Source organism: Notechis scutatus, unplaced genomic scaffold, assembly GCF_049901735.1.
Source record: "Notechis scutatus isolate UNSWTSFEM ecotype Mainland unplaced genomic scaffold, rNotScu1.2 NSCUSCF23, whole genome shotgun sequence".
NCBI classification, from domain to species: Eukaryota; Metazoa; Chordata; class Lepidosauria; order Squamata; family Elapidae; genus Notechis; species Notechis scutatus.
Window position 1 is genome coordinate 91,433 of NW_028263148.1, and position 17,453 is coordinate 108,885.

The 17,453-nt window shown below is 42.0% G+C and overlaps 1 protein-coding gene and 1 long non-coding RNA gene across 9 annotated transcripts in view; one reads left to right on the forward strand and one right to left on the reverse strand.

Annotated features, from left to right (window-relative positions):
• LOC148128565 (vomeronasal type-2 receptor 26-like) overlaps window positions 1-17,453 on the forward strand; it is a 90,816-nt gene that overhangs the window by 47,140 nt on the left and 26,223 nt on the right. The window lies entirely within an intron of this gene.
• LOC148128568 (uncharacterized) lies at window positions 1,535-6,763 on the reverse strand. Of its 3 annotated transcripts, none has more exons than XR_015746271.1 (3): window positions 6,199-6,763; window positions 5,429-6,060; window positions 1,535-4,098 (listed from the first exon to the last, which is right to left on the reverse strand). It is a non-coding gene; the product is annotated as an uncharacterized LOC148128568 (long non-coding RNA). The 3 variants fall into 3 exon arrangements; XR_015746270.1 differs by having other exon boundaries at window positions 1,535-4,101; XR_015746272.1 differs by lacking the exon at window positions 5,429-6,060 and having other exon boundaries at window positions 1,535-4,101.

Genomic DNA, 17,453 nt, shown 5'->3' on the forward strand with positions numbered 1-17,453 from the left:
GATACAGAAAAATGCACCAAATGTCCGGATGATAAATTCCCAAATAAAAAAGAGTCCAATGTATCCCCAAAGTTATAACCTTCCTGTCTTATGAAGAACTTCTGGGCATCATCCTGGTTTCTTTTGCCCTATTCTTGTTCCTAACCACAGGCCTTGTTTTAATCGTCTTCATTAAATACCGAGAAACTCCCCTTGTCAAAGCCAACAACCGGGACCTCTCCTACATCCTCCTGGTCTCCCTCCTGCTTTGCTTCTTGTCTCTTCTCTCTTCATTGGTCAACCAAGGAAAGCCACCTGCCTTCTCCGACAAACGGTTTTCAGCATCATCTTCTCAGTTGCCGTTTCTTCTCTCTTGGCCAAAACCATCATGGTGGTGCTGGCTTTCCTGGCCACAAAACCAGGAAACCGAGCAAAGAGATGGTTGGGGAAGAGCTTGGCCAACTCCATCATCCTGTCTTCTTCTGGTGTCCAAGTTATCATCTGCTCCATCTGGCTGGGAGTTTCTCCCCCTTCCCTGACTCTGACCTCCTCTCCCAGCCTGGAGAGATCATCCTGCAATGCAACCAAGGGGCCGTTGTCATGTTCTACGTCACCCTCAGCTACATGGGCTTCCTGGCTGCCGTCTGCTTCACGGTGGCTTTCCTGGCCAGGAATCTGCCTGGGGCCTTCAACGAAGCCAAGTTGATCACCTTCAGCATGCTGGTCTTCTGCAGTGTCTGGGTGACTTTTGTGCCCACCTACCTGAGCACCAAAGGGAAACACATGGTGGCTGTGCAGGTCTTCTCCATCCTGGCCTCCAGTGCTGGTCTGCTGGTCTGCATCTTCATCCCCAAGTGCTACATTATCCTTCTGAGGCCAGAGCTGAACACAAAGGAGCATCTCACAGCCAGAACAAATGTAAAAACATGAGATATAACATCATTATGATAGTGGAAGAATTGTTAATGTTTCTTTTATTTGATTTCCATTTTGATAGTATGCAGGAGTCAAAGAAAATGATATCTATATGTTTCAAAATGGGGAATTGTTGAACGACTGGAATTCTCCCCTTTCAATAAATATTGCTAAAGAGACCGCTGTAAAATTCAGAGGAATTCAGCTGTTCAGCAACAGCTACTGAACATGATACCTTATAAAAAACGATTGACGCACTTGTTCCCACTGACAGCAGCTAAACATGTGGGTGGGTGGTGAGAGAATGTGTAGGAAAAGAGGTCAGGAGGAAGCTGTGGGAACCAAACACCAGCCTGGTTGCCTGATCCTCTCCCTAAAAATGCCAGAATGATGTGAAATGCCATGCTTGACTGGCTCCCAGCTGAGGAGGGAAATCTTCATCCCTCTTATATGAGTCTTTCTTGATTTCCTGATAAAACCTCCTTTGCAGAAAGAATTCAGCAGAACAGCTGTCTGGGATTTCAGTTTGGGATTGTATGTACTTCACAGCAAAAAAAAAAAAAAAGGAAATAAAAAAATGAAGTGTGTAAAGAAATTTCCACTGTATATTTTTTTTCTTTCATCAACCAGAGAAATAAAATAGCCGTTTTCAGGCTCTTTAATTTTCCACTCTACAATTTGTACCTAAAGCATTTCTCTGCTCCTCCTCCAAGCCTGTCTCGTCTGTGAAGGGCTGGAGAAGATGTCCAGAGAAAGGGGACCTTGGGACTCTTCCCAGGAGGAGGTTGCAGGGATCCTGTCTCAAGGCAGCCGCATCATTGACCAGGTCACAAACCTCCAATGCTGCATAATGTTCATCCAGGTCCAAGAAGGGGCTGAATAAGTGGGGGGGGACTTCTAGGTTTCTAGGAAGAGGCACCCATGGAAGCTGCTCTGCTCTCCAACCACAGAGATTGCTGATCAATTGGGAATCAATTTTTATGTCTCATAATGGCTCCTAACTGCGAATAGGATCCCTTTGCAAATTCCATTTTAAGGAGATAAGAAAAGCTCTGTTGGATCAGAAGAAGGTCAGTCTAAGATTCACACAAATCCCTCTGGTTCTTGCACAAGCAGTAGAAGAAGGCCGAGACTTGTGGCTTTGTGCCACATGGAAGAGGCGTTTATCCAGAGGTGGAATTCAGTAGGTTTTGACCAGTTCTGGAGAACTGGTAGTGGAAATTTTGAGTGGTTCGGAGAACTGGCAAATACCGCCTCTGACTGGCCTCGCCCCCATCTCTTCTCTGCCTCCCACTGAGTCCCAGCTGATCGGCTGGATTGGTTGCCCTGCACAGGAGAACGGAGCTGGAAAGCAGGTTAGTCGGGAGAGGAAGGAATGGGCTTTTGAAGTAACTTTCCACTGCCATGCCCCACAAGCCAGCCCACAAAGCCATGCCCACAGAACCAGTAGTAAAAAAATGATCCCCACCACAGCGATTATCCCACAATTTCACTTTCCTCCATCACTACCCACAACATTGGACACTCGGCCATCTCACACTCTAGGAATCTCCAATTTTAGTATCTCACATTAATCTGAGAAAATGTTTCCAAATTTCCCACCCCAAATTCAATAAGAGTTAAGGCGGGACTGGAATTCAAAAGTCTCCTGGTGATCCGCTCAAAGTCCCCAGGAAGTTTTCCTGCCTGAGGGAGGATTAGAACTCAAAGCCTCCCGAATCTTGGCCGATACAACCAACAAGTTCTAAATCAATTATTGTCAGGAAGCTCACTCAAATTGACCGGCAATTCATGCAAAAAATTAGGCTGTGCTTTCCCAGAAGATGGGTAGGCTCCATAAACAATGCCATTGTTTCATTTGAGGAATGAAGGCGGAGATGGAAGGTTCTGGAAACGCCATTTTACAGGATGCACCTTCTTTAGGCCCGACTGCCCCTGTTTTTCTTTGTACAACACCTGAGCTAAGGAATCTCTGAAACATTGTCTTGGGTTTAGGTCCAGGGGCCACAGGAGAAGTCTCCCATCCTAAAACGTATCCTGATCCCTTTCTATTTTGAGTGCACCATGGTGGGTCTGTCCCCATTCTTGGGAAGGGGACATATTGTGTGGGTGTGTTTGCTGTGTATATTGACAACACGCAAGTTTTAGGGGAACCTTTGAAAGTGAGCTCAGTCTGCTCCTAAACTGTGAGCCCTATCTGACCATCACAACACCCGAAGGACATCCAGATATACACAAAGCCTTGTTTTTCTATGCTTCAAGCATGGACATCAATCTGATCATCGGTCCACTCATATTTTATCTTTTTGGAATGTGCAGTAAGTTGAACACATACTAAATCTCACACATGGTCATTTTGCCATTCTAGGCCCTTTTGCTTTTTTTCTATCAGCTGCCTGTTGTCTTTCCGCCTTATTCCTTGGATGGCTCCAAAGACCACAAAGCTAGAACTTCTTGGAAAAATCCATCACTTGTTTATACCAAGAACAATCCAAGTTCATTTGCTTAATTTTCATGGTCCAACTCTGCCCTTTTCATCCCAGTTTCATGGTGGGCAACACCCATTCAGCAAGGAGACGTAATGGTGTAGCCACTGGATGCAGATGTTTGCTTGTTATGATACAAGAGTGTTGCGTTGGTCTGGCGTGAGTGAGCAAAGAGATGGGATTCCCCTGCTTCCTCCCTAAAATATTTTTAAATAAATACTTTTCTTCCTTATCTGCATGATTGGCCTTCAGTGGACATGATTGTAGATGACCAGGGAGAAAAAAGGGAAGATTACCAAGTTTATGCAGGAATCCTCAGATCTAGCTTTGCTTTCGCTGTGACCACTTGACTTTAGTGAAAGCATACCTTTTACTAGATGCAACTTGACTGCAAATGGAGACGAGTCTTTCTTTCCTGAAGGTCCAAGCTGGGCCGGGCCTGATAACCGCTCACCTGCTTGGCTGCAATGCCTTCTCTTTGGCTGTGGGTGGTTCTCTTGTGGATGTCCATGCATCTGGGAAGGGTGAGGAGACAGGAGATATCGGAATATCTCGGAATATCTCGGCTGGGCCCAGGAGTTTCTTGCCACTCATTGCCTCTTCCTTCTTCTTCTGAAAACATTGTCAGAAAACTCAAAAGGCCAACAGTAACAATGATTTGGGTCTTATTAACCAGAGCTGGGGAGGAGAGAGATGACTGGAGAATATTGGAGGGCCTCTTCTAGAGGAAAGGATGAAAACAAACAAACAGAAAGAAAAGTGAAAGCTTTCAGGCTTTCTTCCGCCCACCTCCTCATTTGTGGCCCAAAATGTCTTCATCATCAACGTTTGCTAGGCCAGCCCCTTTTGGCACCCCAGGGACCCCCACAGTTGCATTCAGCAGGCAACTTGAAGAAGAGGGTGTAAGTCCATCAATGGGGATTGGACAGCCACTTGTCTCACATGGTATAGGGCAGGGGTGGGATTCAAATGTGGGTGTGGCTGGGTGGGCGTGGCTTCTTCTTTTTTGCAGCACCCCCCTTGTTTTTGGGCCTCCTGGACCTCAGGGAAGCCTCCTGGGGGGCGTTTTTGCTCCCAGAAGTCTTCCCTGGGGCCCAAGAAGGCACAAAACGGAGCACAGGGTGGGGCGCGCAGCATACATACACATCCCACACCCCCTTTTGCCTCCTGGGCCTCAGGGAAGCGTCCTGGGCAAAGCAGTAAGACAGCGAGGGGGATCCCGGCACAGCTGATCATCGGGAAGGGAAAAAGAACCTGAAAAGATTCCTTCAGGAGTGACTGGGTGGGGAAGGACGCAGTCAGTGATGTCGGGCAGGTGCAATAAAGACTGACTGGGAGGGGAGGGTGGAGAGGGGCGGGGCCAGCCAGGGGCACGATTCGCCGGCTCTCCGAACTGTGCAGAATCATAACAACCAGTTCTATAGAACTGGACTGAACTGGTAGAATCCCACTCCCAGTATAGGGTCTCCTGCTTGAGCAGGGGTTGGACTAGAAGACCTCCAAGGACCCTTCCAGCTCTATTCTGATTGGTTAATAAAGGGCCAAGTCCAGCAAAAGGAGCTGGAGACTCACCGAGAATTCCAATCCCATCAAGGAGTGTCCAGAAGACTCCACGGCTTTGATCCCCAACCTGTGTCCCCTGAGCATGTACAGTCTTCCCTCTCCTAAAGATAGGATTTCTCCTCCTCTCTTCTACAACCCAATGCCTGGCTCTTAACACAGCAATGGCAGAGCCAGGAGCAAAAAGGAAAGAAAGAAAGAAAGAAAGAAAGAAAGAAAGAAAGAAAGAAAGAAAGAAAGAAAGAAAGAAAGAAAGAAAGAAAGAAAGAAAGAAAGAAAGAAAGAAAGAAAGAAAGAAAGAAAGAAAGAAAGAAAGAGCACAGTCCCACCTAAAAGTCTCAACCAGAATTCCTCTCGTTCCTGAGGTTTTCTTTTGCACAAAATGTTCCCTTTCCTTCCTTCTCTTTATTTATATTTGTATCCCTTCCATTCTACCACACAACACACAACACACACACACACACACACACACACACCTCTGTTCTTACCTTCTGTTCCCGGGCTTGCTTTTTGCTAGTCATCTTGTACAACTTATGTACTTTCTTGGTGTTAAATTCAGTAAACTTGGAGGCAAATACCCATAGAAAGGAGGTGAACAGCTATTTTAATTTTCTCTTTTTAGGAGCTGGGCCAGAAGCCCAGACTTTTCATGCCGGAGGAAAGAGATGCCCCAAAGAAGCAGTGATGGAGAGATGCTTTCTTCTGGGGCCCAAAAGTTCCCTCTTACACAAAAATGTCTTACTTCAAACTTGAGTGATGAAGACTCCCAAGATAAAGTCTGCAGAGTTTGATGCAAGCATGGCATGACCAGTCTGCTACTTTTCTTGACTACTGCAAATGCCGGTATTGTGGTTTTCTAGGGGTTTGGACTAAAATGTGGATTTTGTTTTTAACACTCATATTTAACAACATATTTCCACATAGGGGAATTCAACAATTGGAGACGGCATCTCATTTGAGGCATTGCAGCAGGTATTCAAGGGGAGTTGGACTGTTTGCTTGTGGCTATGTAGAGATTCTAGGCGATTCCTCTTTTAACTCCATCCCCAGGTTCTGCCTCTTCTTCCCCTAGACCTCCAAACTCAAAAAGACTCCTGACTCGCAAATCTGACTGCAACATCTGGACAAGAGAGAGGGGGGGGGAGAGAGGGAGAGAGGGAGATTGCAGAATTGGTGGGCAGGCAAATCACCATCTCCATTCTTCAAGAACTTCCTGTTCAGGGTGGATTTTCAAACATTCAGCCATGTGGTCTCCTACCTTGAGCAGGCAACTCCGACTTTGCTCCAGCTGCTCTTCCTCTCTAATGGCTTTTTTTCTGGCTCATCCAGATGCTTCAGGGACTTCTTCACTGGGCTCATCAGGTCTTTGCACTTGGGAGACAGAAAAAGCAAAGCTCCATGTGAGTCGCACATCAGAAGGAAGGCGAGGAAAGGGAGACCCCGATTGAGGCAACCTTTTGAGGCTAGGGGCCCATTTGAATCTGGGGGAGGGGATCTGCTGTGGGCACCCTCTCAAAATGGCAGCCAGAGGAGTCTTCCCTGTTCCCAAGACAAGTCACCAGGCTACAGAGAGGACAACGTTGGAGTGGGAGGTTCCACTCTTGCAAAGCAGACTCTCTCTTTTCATCCCATTCTCAGAAGATCTACAATTCTCCTGTGTTAGAGGTAAACTGGTTGTGGGAAAAGTCCTTTTCCGTTGAGATGAACCTGCCAGGGACCGTGTTTGGCTTTCCAGCATGTCAGCCACCTTAACTGAGAAGGGGAAGAAAGTGAGAGGGCGAAGGAGCCTGAGGTGTATCCAGAGAAACACCTGGAGCCACATGGTCTCAGCCCCAGTTGGCTGGGCAAGACCAAACAAGTGAAAGTAATCCAGAGTTCAGGATGGAATTTAATGCTCATCTGGGGAGGCCCTAAAATCTTGGAGACAGTGCGAGAGGTTCCCCACCTTTCTTGAGGTGAATTCATTCAGGTGGAGGAAGGGAGCTTTTGTTTTGATCCAGAGGGACCGATCGTTTCATGAAAGAGGCAGTCCTCGACTTACAACCATGAGAAGCTACAGCGGCACTGAACCAAGAGACTTATGACCCTTATGGCCGTTGCAGCATCCTCCTGCCACTAAGAGATGGCAGGGGGGTGTTTGTGGTGCCGGCCCCGCAGGCTCACCCCATTGACTGTTGCACTACTCTGAAACTGGGGTCCTGCAGTGCCAGGGGCATCTGCAGGGGGTCCGCCCCCTCCCTAGTAAGGGCAGGGAGGGAGGGGGGCTGGGGGAGAGGTTGTTTCACTTCTGATGGCCATAAGAAACCAGGGTTCCTGCATTCTGCAAGCTAGCCAATGACTGAGGGTCTCTCTATTTCATTATGTTTTTCCTTTTCTTCTTCTTCTTCTTTCTCTTTAGTCCCTTTCTCTTTAGTCCCTTCCTCTTTATATGATTGGTTATTTAGTGGTTTTTGCTTGGAATTAGATTTTAAAGGTCTTGAAGATTGGCCTCCCCCCTCAGTTTAAAGTCCTTCTGATAAGATGAGCTAATTGTTTTCTGAATATATTCTTTCCATTCCTTGTGAGGTTCACTCCATCCCTTGACAGTAGGCCTTTATGTAAAGAAAGAAAAATATCTACCAGATAGAGAAAAATACACACAAACCTGTGGGACTTTGTAGGTGCCTACTAATGGTGATATCTGGGTGGAAATCTCCTTGTTAGCTCCATCCAGAAAAGCCAGAAGGTTGTCCTTCCTTCCACAGCTGTAGTTGGGGACATTGGCGTCTCCAGTAGAGAGCATATCCAGCAAGGCATCTGAAGTGTGGAAAGGGCTCAAAGAGCCCTACATGGATGTTGTAGCCAAGTCTGAGATTCTGCAGATGCTGGGAATTCTTGTCAAGCAGTTGAAAGGTGAAAATGAAGTGTGGGATATTTGTAAAGCCAAGAGAAACACTACTGTAAAAATAAAGTTCATGTTATCATCATCATCATCATCATCTACTGTAATAACAAAATATCTTTTTAAAAAGTTAAATCCTCTTTGTGTCCACAATCATACTCTTAAGTAGATCTATTTATCCAAAAGTAATGATTAGTTATACAAATATGGAAATGGGCTGTGTTAAGGAACAATTTCAATTTCAATCATTACTTTAAACAAAGTTCACTATTCAAGTGATGAATTCAGGAAAAATAGCAAAATAAATTGGAGTTATTTCAGGTTTTTTTCAAGTCCCATCTTTGAATTCGAGTCTCTTCCATAAAACCAGACAAAGAGCAAGCCATGGAAATCAAAATCATTCAGGTCCTACAATAGAGATGTAACTGAAATAAGAAGGAAAGGGAAGAACTGCAAATAAAGGGAATGCAACTCCATTGCCCTGAAAGACTTACGAATGAGACTGACTAGAAGGAGCCCTGTTGAAAGGCAACGTTATAGGCGATATTACTCTTTCAGTTGTGAATATACCAGTGAGATGGTCTCCTGGCCTGTAATAGCTCCATGGATGGTCTCCATCCTCCAAACTCAGAGGACATTTCCCTCTAAGCTTCCCAGAGACCGGCTGGGACAGCAGCAGCATCAGAAGCTGAAGCAGGAGGTCCATAATTCATGGAGTTTTGTTAATCCCCTTCCCGTTTCTAAAGAATAAGAAGAGTTGGAGGAATTCAAAGCACTCTCAAAAGAAGGAATATCCTGTGTCTTTCCTGATTCAGAGACAAACCAAACTTCATCTGGAAAGGAGAGAAAGTCGATTCAGAAGCACAGCCTATGCCTTTCTGAAAACGTTTGCCACACAGAGCCTGACTTGAGGCATTTATCCTTTTCTGGTACAAGATGCCTTCCAGGTTGCTTCACTTTGATGTTTACATTGGAGGAGTAGCAGAAAAACCTGTGAGTGAAAAGCGACAGATACACCCCTGGGGACATTGTCCCATAGTGGTTGTGGTGCTTCCTGTCAGGACAAGTCCGGAAAGTGATGCTGGAGGGAGAGAGTTCAACAAGAGGAGGATTGACTTCTCCTGTCCTTCAACTTGGTCTCTTGTCTCCAGAGATGGCTGGGGAAGGCCACCCAGAGCTATGGAGCTTTGTGACACTCTGGGTTGATGTCACTTTAGTGCTGCCTGTCTTGTAATACCAAGGAAGCAAGCAGCAACCTTGGACTCTGCCTAATGTTGAAAGTTGGGCCTGTTGGTGCTTTTCTTGTATATCAAAACTCCATATATCTCAAACGCTGTTGTCTCTCCTTTGAGACAACGAGGACCTGGATGACTGAGAGTCTCCATAGACAGAACTCCACATGCCAATCCTGAATTGGAGGTAATGTTCAAATTCCTTGGGCCTGAAGTGAAATTTCCACTCCCATCTGTTCTGCCTCAGTATGAGATCTTTGGCGGCTCTGGGTTCAAGCTGTTGTTTTTGGAGGCCAGGTTGATGCCTAACAAGGCTGCTCTTCTCCATGATGTTCTCTGCCGTGTCTCACTGAAGCTGGGTTGTTGTGCCCAGAGGGGAGGAAGCCCCTTCTCTGTCGAGAATGTGCCCACCTCGATTTCTGAGTTTGCCTCAGGGGAGACCCTGGGAAGAAGAGGAGGAGGAGGAGCTGTTCTCCTCAGTGGTCCATTATCGGCTCTGTGGAGGCTGCACATAGACCTGTATTTTTTCTCAGGGTGGCTGCCTAACATTTCCCCAGCCTGGTGAAGGATGTTGTGTGAATATGGTCCTTGCAGGAAGAAAAGCTTCCCCTGTTTTTTGTCCCAGGCAATACTTTTATCTTCCCAAAGTTCCTGGGATAAGCAGTCCAATACTACAAAGGCTTCCATGCAAAGTTAATTTTATTGGATTATATCAGATATCCTCAAAGTATAACTCACAGATATGCAGAGATTCATCTAATGTCCAATCTTTGCCCCAGTGATCGCCTCCATAGTGTGAAAAGATGGTTATCTTCATCCCACAGCGATATACCAAAGGAAGACTCCAGCACGATGCTGGGGTCCAGGTAAGAATGCCCAAAACCTCCCTCAGCCCTCCAGAGGTCAAGTCAGTGACCCATCAGGATTACAGATGCGACCATGTGACATGAACTACATCTCCAAGAGGCATTAACTACATTTCCCATGAAGCATTCCCTTAAGGGGACTTCTCATTCCCAAACTAGCTATATACTGTCTAACCAGCACACCCTGCTTGTTTCAGTTATAAACTATTGTCCAGCTTTTCTCTGATGAATTCATGTACTGCGGGATGCCCATCATTCACTGAGCCAATTGATCCAACTTCAGAAAACAAACCACGGTTAAGAGTTGCCAGTGTGAATGCAGCCATTGGTGAAGTGAGCAAGTTGTGTGGATGTGACCAGAGAGAGGTGGTAACTTCACCCACCCACCCCAGTTTCTCCCCCCGCAACCAGCCCTCTGGAGACCCAGAAGAGGATGGAGGAGAGGCCCTCCCCATCCAGGTCTGGCTTTGGGAACCAGGAGCTCAGCCAGTCTTAGGAGGGGCCAAGAAGGCCTTGGATCCACTTCAGGATTTAAACAAAGATTAAATTTATTCAAGGTGCCAAGAAGGAAGGTTTCACAGACAGAACACAGCTAAAAAAGGATAAAGAAAAAACCAAAGACCCCAAAGCCATTCAAACGCGGCTTTTCCTCAGGCCTTGAGGCTGACTCAATGGATGGAACCGGTATCCTCCGTGTCCCCTGACAGGGTCCCCAACCCGTCCGTGGACCGACGTGGAACAAGTCTTACCTGGTTGGGCCATCTTTTGATAAAAGTGCCCTGACTTCAGTGTCCATCTATCGGAGCTTTCGAAAGCCATTTCCCGAAAAGACATCTTTTGATGAAAAGGCCGTGAGGGAAGCAGCAAAGATGGCCCACGGTGCCCAGCTGATGCGGTACCGGGCGCGCATAAAAGGTTGGGATCACTGCCCTTAGACCCAGGCCTGGGAAGCCCACTGAATTGGGGGCCGTGTTTCCAGTGGAGGAAGCCCAGAGCGACCCTGGAGGTTTTTTTTTTTGTAAAATTTTTATTTTTTAAGACAAACATATACAAACAAAACATAAAAACATAAAACCATCTTCCATTTTACATACATACAGTGTGTCAGTTGGTTACAAATCTTTTGTGCTATCCTTTCATAGTCATTGCTCACGGTTTATATAAATTCTCACATTGTCAAACTAACATATGTTTATCTATTTATCAGTTATTAATCATCCATGACTAAACTATTTATTCCATCATTTTATATGAGATATTCCAAATTTTATTGTAAAATTTATATTGTACTTTCATCCAATGGTTATATATATCTGTATTATATTTTATATCGATCTATTAAACTTCTATTACAAAATTTCCTAGTCTATTACATTACCATGTCTTTTTGTCCAACCATTGATAAAACAAATCCCATATCATATAAAATTGTTTATCTTTATCTTGTTCTCTAATTTCAAATGTCAATTTACTCATTTCAGCACAGTCCATAATTTTCTTAGTAACTTCCTCCTGCATAGATTTTTTTTTCATTTTTCCAGTTCTTCGCAAATACAATTCTAGCTGCTGTTAAGACATTTACAATCAAATATTTCAGTTCTTTATTGTATATGTCTGGTATGACTCCCAATAAATATATCTCTGGTTTCAAGTCTATATCATTTTATCATTTTTTCCAACCATGTGTGGATTTTAGTCCAATATTTGCGTCTGAACATGTCCATCACATATGGTAATATGAACCAGGTATCTGATGACATTTCCAACATTTATCTGATTTGTTCTTAAACATTCTCGCAATTCTCGTCGGGGGTAGATGCCACCTGTGAAACATCTTATACAAATTTTCTTTATATGCAGTTGACATTGTCATTTTATAATTTTGAGACCACAATTTTTGCCATTTCTCTAAATCAATCCCATATCCAAAATTTTTCCCCCAAGCAATCATCATTTCTTTAACTTGTTCTTCCTCCAATTCTAATAAATGTCCATAAAAATTTTAATTATCTTTTCATCAGTACCCATCAGAATTTTATCTAAATCAGTCAACTTATCATAGACACCTTCTGTTTTAAAATCTTTATCAAATCTAGATTGTATTTGCAAATATGAAAACCAATTCATTTTACACCTTATTCTTCCAACGCTTGCATAGATTTCAGTTCATCCTTTTCATTCAGTATTTCACCATATCTAACTGTTTGTTCTTTTTTATATATTATTGGATAAGAAAAAGCTTCAATGGTAGATATCCATAATGGAATCTTTCAATAATATTGTCTTTTTATCTTCTCCCAATTTAAAAACAATGCCTCTCGAATGTAATGTCTTCTAAAATACCCCTGTGTTTTAGTTCCCTTATACCAGAGGAAAGCATGCCATCCCAGCAGCAAGTCATGGCCTTCTAAAGTCAATGATCTACTATTCCTTAACATTATCCATTGCTTTACCCGCATCAAACTTGACGCTTGATAATATAATTCCCAGTTGGGCAAGGCAAACCCTCCTCTTGTTCTTGCATCTTGTAACAGTTTAAGTTTTATTCTCGCTTTCTTACCCTGCCAGATGTATTTCAACACAATTTTATTTAAGTCTTGAAAAACTCTTTCCCTAATTGAATTGGAATTGTTTGGAATAAGTATAAAATTCTAGACAATACATTCATCTTAATTGTAAATATTCTCTCAATCAATGATAATTGTAAGTTTTCCCATTTTGTCAAATCTGTCGCAATCTGCTGTTTGAGTTTAAAATAATTATCCTCCTTCAATGTGCTACATCTTGATGTAATATATATCCCTAAATACTTAACCTTATTTGTGACCTGTATTTCTAAAACTTCTTCCAACTCTTTCTTTCGTCTTGCTAGCATGTTTTTGTTAATATCTTTGTTTTATCTTTATTTATTTTCAAACCTGCTACTTTTCCATATTCTTCTATCTTTTCTATTAATTTAGGTGCTGTTTCCAATGGGTCCTCTAATATAAATACCAGGTCATCTGCAAAGGCTTGCAATTTATACTCTTCCTTTTTTATTTCTATTCCTTTTATTTCTTTTTCTTCTCTAATATTCCTATTCAACACTTCCAATGTTAACACAAACAGCAGAGGCGACAGTGGACAACCTTGTCTAGTCCCTTTTCTTATATCTATGGATTCTGTCAATTCTCCATTTATCATAACCTTTGCAGTTTGTTTATGATATATCGTTTCAATGGCTTGAATATTTTTTACCAAAGCCCATTTGTACCAATTGCAATAACATGAATCACCAGCTCACATTATCAAAGGCTTTTTGTGCATTTAAAAACATCAAGGCCATTTGCTTTTCAGGATGTGCCTTATAGTATTCCAAAGCATCCAGAATTATTCTCACATTGTCTTTGATTTGTCTCTTTGGCAGAAATCCATTTTGATCAGCATGAATAAAATTATTTAAGTATCTTTTCAGTCTTTCTGCCAAGATTGAAACAAAAATTTTATAGTCTGAATTTAATCAGGATATAGGTCTATAATTTTTAACTTGCTGCAGGTCTGTGTCTTCCTTCGGTATAAGTGTAATATATGCTTCTGACCATGTTTTGGGTATTCTCTTCTTTGACATAACTTCATTCATGACTTCTAATAGTTGAAGATTCAGTATTTCCTGGAAAGTCTTGTAAAATTCCTCTGGCAATCCATCTGGACCTGGTGCTTTTCCAACATTCTGTTTTTTTAAAGGCTTCTGTTAATTCCATCATTGTAATGTTCCCTTCTAACATTGCTTCAATGTCTTTGGGTATCTGGGGTAATTTCGCTTTCTGTAAATATTCTTAACTTTTTCTTCTTGAATATTCTCTTGATAATACAGTTTTCCATAATAATCTTGTATACTTTTTTTTCTTCTCCTCATTTCCATAGCAAACATATCCTTCTTCATTTATTAATTGGCTAATCCTTCTTGATTCTCTTTCCTTTCTCAATTTATAGGCTAACCATCTGCCTGGTTTGTTTGCATCTTCAAAGTAATTCTGTTTAGCATTTTTAATTTTTTGTGCTAATTCCTCTTTTTCCATTAGTCCCATTTTATGTTTTGTTATGTCCATTTTAATTTTAATGTCTTTTTTTGCAGAAACTTCTGTAATTCTTTTTCCAATCTCTTATAGTCATCTTTTGAAAGTTTTTTCTGTTTTATATTTCTTTTCCTTGTATAGTCTATTATCAAGCCTCTTGTGTAGGCCTTCATCGTGTCCCAGAGATTCTGTAAAGATGTATCCTCTTTTTAATTTTCTTTAAAAAAGAAAACCAATTCTTTCTCTATTTTCTGTTTGAAGTCTTTTTCCTTTACTATCGTATTATTTAAGGTCCATCTAGATCTCCTCTTTTGTCCTTTCCAAATGACTGTCATTGAGTTGTGATCTGCCCAAGTGCTTGTTTCTATTTCAATTTCTCATATATTAGCAAGTAATTCTGCTGACATCCATATCATATCTATTCTAGACCATGATGCATGTCTGTTTGAATAAAAGGTATATTGCTTATTTTCCACATTTCTCTCTCTCCATGCATCTTTTAAGTTTGCTTTTCTATCATTTGAAAGAAAGATTTTGGTAGTGTCTTTCTAGTTTTCTTTGTTGATTTCTGCATTTTATAATCCAATTGATCATTAATTATTCCATTGAAATCTCCCATCATACAAATATTAGCATAGTCCAGTTCAATTATTTTCATATGTAATTTCCTGTAAAATTCTTCTTGATTGTCATTTGGAGCATAAATTGTGATTTAAAATGTTTTTACATTATTTCCATTATTTCCACCATCAAAATCCTTCCATCATCATCTGTATAAATTGGTTCTGCTGGAATTGTATCTCTAATATATAAGACCACACCTCTTTTTTTACATTGTGTCAACGATGTGAATAATTTCCCTAATTTTTTTTGTTTCAATATATATTCATGTTGTTTTTTAATATGTACTTCTTGTAGGCAGATTATATCAAACTTTAATTTCTCTAATTTATGAAATACTTTTCTTCTTTTAGTAGCTAAATTAAGTCCATTTATGTTAATTGTAATAAATTTTCTTTCATCCATATTAGGCTTTGTAAGAGGGTTTTATTGCTCTAGTAGATCTTAGTTCTCGTTGCTCTCTGGGTACATCACCTACTGCACCTTCTTTTTCTTTTTCAATTCAAATATTCTCTTCTCATCTCTCTTACTCTTCTTGGTACCTGTTTCAGCACCACAATTTCTTTCTCCTTGTAGTTTAATGTTTTCTCTCTTGTCACATGCACTATCTGAGTTTTAATAATTTTCTTAGTAAATCTAATGTGAACTTCTCTTGGTAACTTATTTCTCATTGCATATCTTGTATAGACACGGAACACTTCATCCATCCCATCCATCATCTTCTCTTTGGTTATCTCTAACACTTCTGCCAATATTTCTGTCATTATTTCAGCAAGGTTTTCACCTTTTTCTTCTTCTACATTTTGAAATCTCAGGTAAAATCCTTATCTATCGATTTCCCATCCTAATGGTCCACTCCTGCCCTTTTCAACTTCACTCAATCGAGTATCAATATCTCCAATTTTCTTATCTCTTTGTATATCTTCTTCAATTTTCTTAAATCTGTCCTCATATTTCATCATCATCGGTTGAATATTCTCTACTTTCTCATCTGTCTTTTCAGTTCTTTGCTCAATATTCTTTGTTCTCCTTTCAATCTTCTGGATTCCTTGCATAATCACCTGCAACGTCACTTCCTTCTCTTTCTCCTGTTGTAATATTGTCTGTATTGATCGAAAAGGGATTATTATTATTATTATTATTATTATTATTATTATTATTATTATTATTATTATTATTACAGTATACACAGCAAATGAGATAACCATGGATGGGTAGATAGAGATAGTTGATAGATAGACATGGATAGATAGATAGATAGATAGATAGATAGATAGATAGATAGATAGATAGATAGATAGATAGATAGATGATAGTTAGAGATAGATAAATAAAGATAGATCTGGCTGGATAAATAGATATAGAGATAGATAGATAGATAGATAGATAGATAGATAGATAGATAGATAGATAGATAGATAGATAGATAGATAGATAGATAGGGATGGATGGGTAGATATAGACAGATGATAGAGATAGATAGATAGAGACAGATATGGATGGATAAATAGATATAGAGATAGATATAGAGATAGATAGATAGATAGATAGATAGATAGATAGATAGATAGATAGATAGATAGATAGATAGAGATGGATGAATAGATATAGAGTGATGATAGATAGAGATAGATAGAGATAGATATGGATGGATAAATAAAAGATAGATAGATAGATAGATAGATAGATAGATAGATAGATAGATACCGTGTTTCTCCAACAATAGGGCCTCCACCAATAGGCCCAGCATGATTTCTAGGCATGAGGTGAAATTAAGCCCCACTCCCAAACTTTAGGCCTCTGCGTTTCCCCGCCATTTCTCACATTGTTCGTTAGAACTACACGAGGTGAAGAGAAATGGGGGGAAGGGCGGGGGTGGGTGGGGAAAAAACTTGCCTTTAGGAGTGCCCTGCAGGTAGCCTAGGCTAGAATACCCCGATCTACCGATAGAACATCAGCCGATAGAAGCTCCCCGAAGGCAGAGTCCCCAGCCGCTTCAGGATGAGGCGTGGCTACCCGTGTCCCCTTGCCTTTAGGCAGTGTCTCTCAGGCGATGGAAGCTCCCCAAGGGCAGTCACCGGCCACTTTGATCGGATGATAGAAGCGGCCCCCCGGCGAGGGGAGAGTGCGTGTGCGCTTGCCCCGAGACCGCTTCTACCGGCCGATCAAAGTGGCTGGTGACTGCCCTTGGGGAGCTTCCATCGCCCGAAAGACACTGCCTAATGGCGAGGGGACACGGGCAGCCATGACTCGCCCTGAAGCGGCTGGGGACTCTGCCTTCGGGGGAGCTTTTGTCAGCCGATAGAAACAGCCTCGTGGAGAGGTACCTGCATATGGGCCCCTCTAGGTGGGGGAGTCACCCCCGAAAAGACGGATTAGCCATTTATTCGGGGGTCAAAAAAAAAAAGGCCTGGCCTTATTTTGTGAGAAACATGGTAGGTAAGTAGGTAGGTAGGTAGGTAGGTAGGTAGGTAGGTAGATAGATAGATAGATAGATAGATAGATAGATAGATAGATAGATAGATAGATAGATAGATAGATAGATAGATAGATAGATAGATACCGTGTTTCTCATATAATAAGGCCGGGTCTTATTTTTTTTTGAGCCCCGAAAAAATGGCTAGGCCGTCTTTTTGGGGGTGACTTAATTCCCCCCCCCTTGCATCTTCAGGCAGGCAGGCGGCGATGGCTTGGATGTTGACCTCGGCGTTGGTGGGGCACTTTGTATTGGGGTCAACGCAGGCAGCACTATATCCGGGTGTGCAACAAAAGTACTTCCTAACGGCAAGCCCCCCCCCCCCACCATTCCCCCATTTCGCATGTTTTAATATAGGCCTTAATTTGGGGGGAGGGGCTTA